At 43.8% G+C, this 8,665-nt stretch overlaps 1 protein-coding gene across 1 annotated transcript in view; it reads left to right on the top strand.

The window, feature by feature from the left end:
* Positions 1 to 308: 308 nt before the first annotated feature.
* THSD7B (thrombospondin type 1 domain containing 7B) overlaps positions 309 to 8,665 on the top strand; it is a 511,659-nt gene continuing 503,302 nt past the window's right edge. Inside the window, exon 1 of the mRNA XM_083581788.1 lies at positions 309 to 407. The gene's annotated coding sequence lies outside the window, so the exon portion shown is untranslated. The remainder of the gene's footprint in view (positions 408 to 8,665) is intronic.

Raw genomic sequence — 8,665 nt, 5'->3', positions numbered from 1 at the left:
TTCCATCTTTGAGGGAGACGTTGGTTCTTTTAATGTCACATTGTACATTTTTCTCCCCCCTTTGACAAATGGAGATAGGAGTTCATCTGGCACTTAATTTGAAACACAGAATTGTGCTCTGAAGCTGGTCTATTTAGAGCAACCAGGGCTCAGAGAGAATTCCACATGGAATTCAGTGGGGGCTTACTTCTCAGTAATGCATTGACCCACACTGGAAATTGTGACAGCAGTTCTTAACCAATATAAGACAGTTAGGCGTTAAGTATTTATACAAGTGCAAAGTGAAAGTGCCCACTGTTTCTTTGAAAAGGATGAAGATATGGAGAGAACCAGAACAGGTGGAGGCTACGCGACTTTTCTCTGAACAGAGAAGCAACCGCGACAGCAGGGACTTCATCTGAACCAAAGTAAGACCCCACCCCCATTTAGTTAGGTGCTAAGTATTTGTCCAACTGCAGTGTTTAAGTGTCCACATTATCTTTGCAATGGAGGAGGATGGGGAGGAAAACAGAACAACTGGCCACAGTCCATCATTTCAGCTTTGGGGGACACCAGCTGCCACGGTTGCCCATTCACTTGCCTTCCTCCTCTAGGCTGGTTGGCAGAGGTCAAGGCAAAAGGAGTTTGCTGTCCTTTTCTGTGCTCTCATTGCTGCTGCTCACACAGGGTGGTCAACTTGACAGCAGCAGGAAAAAGAATGAATAGGACCAGAGAGGTCTGGGAGTTAACCGTGGGTTCCAGGGTGTGTGGGGCCCAGGACATTGCCCAACAATGTCAGTCCTTCCTGAAATGTGTGTTTCTAATTTCATTTGGATATCTTGGCTTCAGATGATGCTATTGCTTATGAAAAACAATTGCATAGTTGAGTTAAACTTATGGCCTCACTTTGCTCAGCCAACCACTGCTGATTATTCACAATGAACAATTTTTGTAGGAAGTGAAGAGAAAGGTTGGATGACTCAGTTGAGAGAAGGAAAGTTTCTGGTTGAAGGCTTTGGATGTGGTGAAGTGCTGTTAGCACCAGCGGTTTCAATAGGAAGTTGATTGCATCCTTTGTGCTGGTCATTAGGATCATATCAACTATCAGCACCATCAGAACGAAATGACATTTTCCATCAATGTCAGTCCCTAATGGAAGGGAACATTGTGCTGTATTTCTCTTGGACTCCAATGCCCCAACAACCCAGTTTCAGGTTCCATTGTTAAAACAAACAAAAAAAGCTTCCAGCTTGTTTTTGATGGGACTCTCCAGGCATCTTCATTTCCACCTAGCCATTTGGCAAGGAAATTGCTAAGATCTTTAGATCTGTTCTATTTACTAGTTAGTGTGAATGATGGCAAGAGGAATCAATTACACTGCGATAGCGCACCCCCCCTTGCAATCCCCAGGCTCTATTCTTCATGTTCTGAACCAGAAAGATTTTAAAACCTGAACTGGGGATAAAACAAATTTGAACTCAGCCTATTTTACTTCTTGAGGATTGTTGTTCCTTGCTGAAAAGTTGGCTGAAAGGGTGGGGGGGGTCATTTTGCAATGCAAGAAAAGAACTATTATTTGTTTAGGAAACTGCTGCTGCTTTTTGAACTGCAGGGGTCTTCAAAGCAACTTAGAATACTCAACAATATAAAAACACCTCAAAGCAGAAAAACAGCTTGGCCAGAACAAGTACCATTTAGACAGCAGTTATAAAACACATACAAAGCACAGCAAAGACTGATGCGCAAGATGAGTGGCATTTCCTCATCCAATTCAGTGTTTGGAAACAAGGGTTTTGTTAACTTCTGAAATACAAGATTCTATCATTGCCCAATTTAAGCTCAGTTTTCCTACATCTTCTTTAGTGAGCTCTGTTGGGCTTTGATTCCAGCACTGTCAAAATAGTTACACTTTGGTATTTAAATGAATAAAGAAAAGCTGCTTGAGATTAAGGACTCAGCTGCACAGCTGCAGATAAAACGTTTTAAGTGTGTTGTAAAGTGCAATATACAATGTGACACTAGATGGTGACAGTGAGCTATGGCAAATTCAATATATTTTTCAAAATGTTTTTCAAAAAAGCATTTTCACAGCGTTTTTTATATGTGTGTAGATTCCACTTAAGAAACAGTGAGTACACTGGCAACCGTGTCAGAGTACGTGCATGACCCTATGCCTATCAGGTTCATAGTAGCAGTTTGAAAGTTCTGCACATGTCAGCTACTTAGTTGTAGCCAGATATGTGATATTCTGTGACACAGGAACCTAGGAAGATGCCTTCTTTCATGTCTGCCCATTGGTTCATCTAACTCAGTATTGTGTATATTAACTGGCAGTGGATATCCAGGGTTTCAGACAAAGACCACCATGCAGTGGATTAAGAATTTTGCATGTCACACTATAAGCCGACACTTTGGTCATGTGCCAAGTCATGCTGATAGCTTAATAATAGGGACATTGGAGGCTGCCTTTTACCAAGTCAGACCATGCTCCCTTTTAGCTCAGCATTGTGAACACTCACTGGCAGCAGCTCTGCAGGGTTTCAGACAGGAATCTCTGCCATCCCTACCTGGAGACACCTGGGATCGAACCTGGAACCTTTTGCCTGCAATGGGATTTGCGTGTGTAGGTCCCCAGACCACCCCTCAAATAATTTCACACATCACACGTAATTTTAGTTTAGGTTTTTGGGCACTATTTTGGCCACAACTTTATTAAAATACAAAATCAGTGAGTGGTTGTATAGACATTGGTTATGACTATCTGTCCCCCCACCAGGGACAGAACTGACATCCGAGCTCCGATCGGAAGCCAGTAGAAGGGAAAGATAATGTTGGGAATCAGTTGAGCTTCAGACCATGTCGCTCACCCAACCAGCTCCCCAAGGCTTGCCGGCCCTGGTCCCATGACAGGGATTGGACGAAATCGTGGCAAGCCCCAGGATTCCTTTAACGGAATTCCCTTCAGCACAATTGGAGGGGCAGGCACAGCCTATCCTGACCCCTCCACCACCAGCAATTTATAACCAATGCCTAACCGCAACCTTACAAGTTGTGACGAATTGCTAAGTAGTAGGCAAAAACCAAATGGCACCAGCCAATCAGCCAAATGGCAAAATTCCTACTAGGCCCCTGCACCAAGGCAGACGACCCCATGACAGGCAAAGCAAGGTCAACCGGAAAACAGGGCGGGCGGGTGATCCGATGCACTCTGCAAAAGAGAAAGGGAAACCAAAGAGCCCTGTATTTAAAGCCTAATGGTCCCACCCACCAACTTGCAACATGCAATTTGCCCCAGCAACCCGGTCATCCAATCAATGCCCCATGCAGTAGCCATAAACCTGCCCGGCAACACAGGGCTGACCTGGTGGCCCACACCGCAACACGCACTCTCATTTAATTGGAGAATGCGCTTTATATGATTGCACTGTAAGGTTGCAATCCTAAATTTAGGAGTAACCAACATTCAGATACTGTTGGAATGCTGCTCAGTCCCAGCCCGCGTGGCCAATAGCCTGGGGTGATGGGATCTGCACTCAGACAACATTTGGAAGGCATCACATTGGCCAACCCACCTTGAAGAAAACCTAGCTGTACTTCATGGGACTACTTCTGTGTAGAGATATGCATTATTGCTGTGTCGTTCCGCTGCCTGAGTCATGCGAACATCTATTCCACGGATTACTGTGCTGTGTATATTTATGAGCTTTTTTGGGTAAGATGCTTTGAATTTCTCTTATCAAGAAGAGCTGGGTATACATTTCTAAATAACTTTTCACCTAATAACATAATGTGGTTTCCTGGGAGAAGTATCCATAAGAATTTTGTTCAGCGAAAGGCGCAGGTACATTATGCGTTCCTTCTCTTGCTTGTTGTTGTTTTTCCTAGCCAATATGCAAATGTCCCTATTGCATTTCCATCTGAGCAGACTGCACAACTTATATCATTGTGATTGTAGCAGATGCGAGCAAAGAGTATTTACCAAGAAGGAGCAGAGGCACTGCTGTTGCTTCTGTTGTTATTTCCTGCAGCAGAACCTGTCGGCTGGCAAAGGGAAGCAGAATGGAACAGCCATGAGGCTTTGGCATCATCGTGGCATAAGAACCTTTTGCTCAGCTTCAGGGGTATGAAGGAAAGCACCAGCCAATTCTATTAAAATAGGCTTTCCAGCCAATTCTTGCTTCCCCAGATGCAATCTGTTCGTATTCTAAATAAGAAAAATCTACTTAGTAGAAGTACCACCACAACTGGACCAGTAAGAACAAAGAAACCTGTAACTGATTGTACAATCCATTAAAATTAAGTAAAATAAATAACGCAGGATGTCATGCCTGCTGGAGGTGTGCTGTATCAAGAGGAAACGATTTTCACATATTCAGTGGTTTTGGAGAGAGACTATTGAAACTGAGGGTGGAATTCAATGTTGCCCTATTACAAATAATCTCTCTGTGCAAGCATGTCAACTTGCCAGATGCAACAATCACCTCTCTTCACTGTATGCTGTTCTGGGGTTCTCCCCAGAGCTATTTTTTTTTGGGGGGGGGTGCACAGGTTGAGGAGAGGAGAGGGAAAGCCCCACTGCGCAAGTGGAAGGCCTTGTGCAGGGCTTTATCTGATGAGGTTAATTAGGTGAATCTTCCCTTGGAGAAGGACTATATGTGAGTTAGCAGTAACACCAACATTTGAAGGTTTGGTCCCTAAAAGGAGACAAGAAATAGATAGAATAGAAGTGGCTTCTGAATGGAAGAGAACACAATGAAGAATGAAGGATGATGGGTTGAATAAGATGTGTTGTACATTGTGTATGGAAAAATGCACACATCTTAAAAAGCATGTGGAAATAAATGCTTTTGATTTACCAGACTTGTGCAAAACAACAGTTTAAAAATAAATAAATAAATTTTGTGCTGTGCCTGGCCTTGCCAGGTGGAAAGCCAGCAGTCTCCTAAGGAGCACCTCACCGGGGCAAGGCAGGTGGAGGTATGAGCTCCTCGGATATCCAGACTTAGAGAAAAACATAAGCACACTGGACACTTCCCAACTTTTCTGTTTTTGGTTGGGACTCAGTCACATACTGGCTAATTCAGGAGTGTCCCCAATTATAGTGGATGGAGAGATCTTGAGCAACAAACCTGCTTCCCAAAATTTATTGCAATATTTATTGCAATAAGGAAAGAGGCATGAAAATGCACTGGATAGAATAACAGTTGCTTTGATGCAGTGTCACAACAAACAAATCAGAATGAATGCTCATTAAATAGCCAATGCTGTCTAGCCTCCTCTCAAACAATCAGGACAAATGGTTGTCTAGAAGCACCCAGCATTTCACGTACAAGCACAGACAGCCAAGTTGGGGTGTGGAGAGCAATTTAATGCAGTTGTTTTGCACAAGAGCAGTTCTGCACAAAACAGCTATAAAGTGGTACCTCGGGTTAAGTACTTAATTTGTTCCGGAGGTCCGTTCTTAACCTGAAACTGTTCTTAACCTGAAGCACCACTTTAGCTAATGGGGCCTCCCGCTACTGCCACGCCGCTGGAGCACAATTTTTGTTCTCACCCTGAAGCAAAGTTCTTAACCCAAGGTACTATTTCTGGGTTAGCGGAGTCTGTAACCTGAAGCGTATGTAACCTGAAGCATATGTAACCTGAGGTACCACTGTGTGTGTGTGTGTGTGTGTGTGTGTGTGTGTGTGTGTGTATATATATAAATACTGTGAATGTGTCTTCAGCAACAACCAGTGGAAATAGGCACACCACATTCTTTCCTTTGGGCTGATAGAGTAAAATGGCTAGGTTTTGCCAATCCAAATAAATGGGAAGAAAGTACAAGCTGCCCTTTGGATGATTTTGTGTGGATGACTCAAAAAGCATGCACACATCTACTTCAAACTCTTACGTGGAACGTGGCCCTAGCTAGGACCTGTAAATGTTGCCTGTATAGCTCTGAAAAGTGTCATGATGCTGGTGGTGCCAAAATAATCACCAACAATGTATTAATCACCCTCATCACCATCATCCTGCACCCCCCCAACAAAAATTAAAATCCAGGCAAGAAACCACGACATAGACCACTGTAATGGCAGTCCTTAGTGTAAAGTGAGCCTGACCTGGTGATAAGAAATAGACCTGGCATATGTAAGTGCAAAGCTTAGATGCCTGCCTGTTCCTTCTCTTTGCCTCCTGCAGCTTATAGGGTCTCTCTCATTTTGTTATTTATTTTTGCCTCCTTTTCAAATGTTTATATGGAAGAAACCTTCAGGGGATAACACCTGGAGTTTCTCTATGTGTTCATATAATTATTACACCACGTTTTTATATGCACTGCAGCATAGTACTCCTGCAGTAAGGAGGGGGAGGGAAATCTATATTTTTCAATCATACTTTGGAGCCTGATTCCCTTAAGTAATCTCTGTTCTCGGGTATTTTATTCAAAGTAACATTGATTTTCCTGGGAGATTAAAACTTGCCTTGAAGATTGGCAGTATGTGTGTTGGGCAGCGAGGGAAGCTTTCCTGAAAGCGTGTGTGTGTTAAGCAGGAATTTTATTAATCGACTCCCTGCAGCTTAATTTTGTTTATGTAAGTAAAGAACAATAAAGAAGATTGGTTTAAAGTTTAGTTTGCTCGCTGAAGAAAGGGCGAGGGAGAGAAAGAACAAAATGAGAGCTGTTCTTCTCCTCTCCTGTGAAACACCATGCACTGCAGTAAACAAAATTCAACAAAGAAAATAGTAGGCACTGAGTCACCTCTCAGGATTCATGACGGATGTCTAGTTTACCTGGGATATCCTAAATCTTGCAGTAAACCAACATAGCACAGTGTGTGTGTTTTGTTAGCCAGGAGAGATTTTTTCATTATGAGCAACAATAAGCGCACTGTGTAGTTGTTCACAAAGCTACAACCTGCTGTGTTTGCTTCTGGGGTGTGTGTGTAGGTTGTGACTTGAGTGGGGTGTGCATGTCTATTTCATCTTGCAGACAAACAGTGTGAACACACACACACTGTTTTGAAGTCACTGCTTGTGGCTTTCGTCTGAAATGTATGCCTTCCCCCCATATGCTATTATTATCATTTCTCTATAGCACTGGGCATTTAGTGCCTCATTTAATTTACCTTCACAGTAGCCCCACGAGCAGTAGCAGACAGTGCAGGGAGGCTGTGCCATGTACATAACCTCCTTCCTGCTGTGTCTCTTCTGTTGCATAGCTGCATATTGTGATGGAGAGTGGCAAGGTCGAGGTCAACACAGTGCAGACACACCCAGTTGGGTCCATACCCTGAAGGGAGGTCAAGTGAGTGGGGCAGCCACACCACATCATCTGCCCCTTCCTGTGAAGTAGAGGATGATAGTTTATTCCTGTTGTACAGAATGGCTAAAGCTAAGGCTAGGAACATAAGGACATAGGAAGCTGCCTTATACCAAATTAAACTATTGGTCCATTTAGTTGAGCATTGTCAACACAAGCCTTCCCTAATGTGGTACCCTCTATAATTCCCATCAGCCCTGGCCAGAATGGCCAGTGGTCAGGGATGATGGGAGTTTGAGTCCAATAGCACCTTGGGATTGCAATGTTCAAGAAGTGCTTGGCAGTAACTTTCCAGAGCTTTGGGGAAAAGAGTGGACTCTCAAATAATGTTGGTATACCAGTGTTGCAGCTTGCAATGCAAATGCTTCTCAGAGCTACTCTGGCTGGGGGCTGAGAATACTAGAGGAAATGACCAGGCTTTGTGGCAGAATACATGCAAACAGCCGCTAGCAAAATCCCTGGAATCTCCAGTTGTGGTTGTTGTTTAGATTCTAATCTAGCAGTGCTGGGAAAATCCACTGCCTTTGGTTGGTTTAACTTCTGCTCTTTTGAAAGAGAATTCAGTGCATTACATGAGTTCTCTTGTAGTGGGGTTGTGTGGGACAGGGGCAATTTGTAACTTTACTGCTGCTGTATAATTGTTAGAATGCATGCTGCAGTTTAAGCTATAATCTGTCACACACTTTCCTGGGAGTAAGCCCACTGAGCACATAGGCACTTCTGAGTAAACATGCATAGGATTGTGCTGCTAATGTGCTAGTTTATTTTTACATATCTTATCCCATAGTATGTATATAATTAAAAGCATTTATAGGGTTGTACCCATTACTGACCCTACTCAGAGTAGACCCATTAAAGTTAATGAGCATGACTAACTTACATCTATTAATTTCATTGGGTTTCTTTTGAGTAAAACTTAGCTGGATACAACCTATAAACCATGTAATATTTTAAAAATCTCTTAAGTGGTAATCTTTACATCAATTTTGCAAAGTAGGCTGTTTAGTAGGTTATTAGCTCTGGTTTTTGTCATTATCTCCATAGCTTGCCAATCAGAGCTGTGCAGTGGTGGAGGAAGGGGGTGCGGGGGGTGCACCCCGCCCCGGGTGTCATCACTGAGGGTGGGTGACAAAATGAGGTTTTTAAAAAAATCGGGCTCTCAAATTTTTTTAGGAGTGATGTGGTGGCTTAGGTGCCTGCAGGTTCTGCGCGGCCTGAAACGGCAGCGTGGGACTTGCGTCTGCGTACGGCCTCTCCCTCAGTCGCCCTACAGCTGAGGGGGAGGCGGCGGAGAGGCTCCAAGCGTCAGAGAGGCTTGCCTCGCCCCCGGCTGCAGGACACGCCCCCACACTAGGCACCCGAGCGGCTAGTTACGCCACTAGA

This window comes from Podarcis filfolensis (assembly GCF_964270895.1).
Source record: "Podarcis filfolensis genome assembly, chromosome: 1".
In the NCBI taxonomy this organism is placed as follows: Eukaryota; Metazoa; Chordata; class Lepidosauria; order Squamata; family Lacertidae; genus Podarcis; species Podarcis filfolensis.
This window is presented reverse-complemented; position numbering and strand designations above follow the sequence as displayed.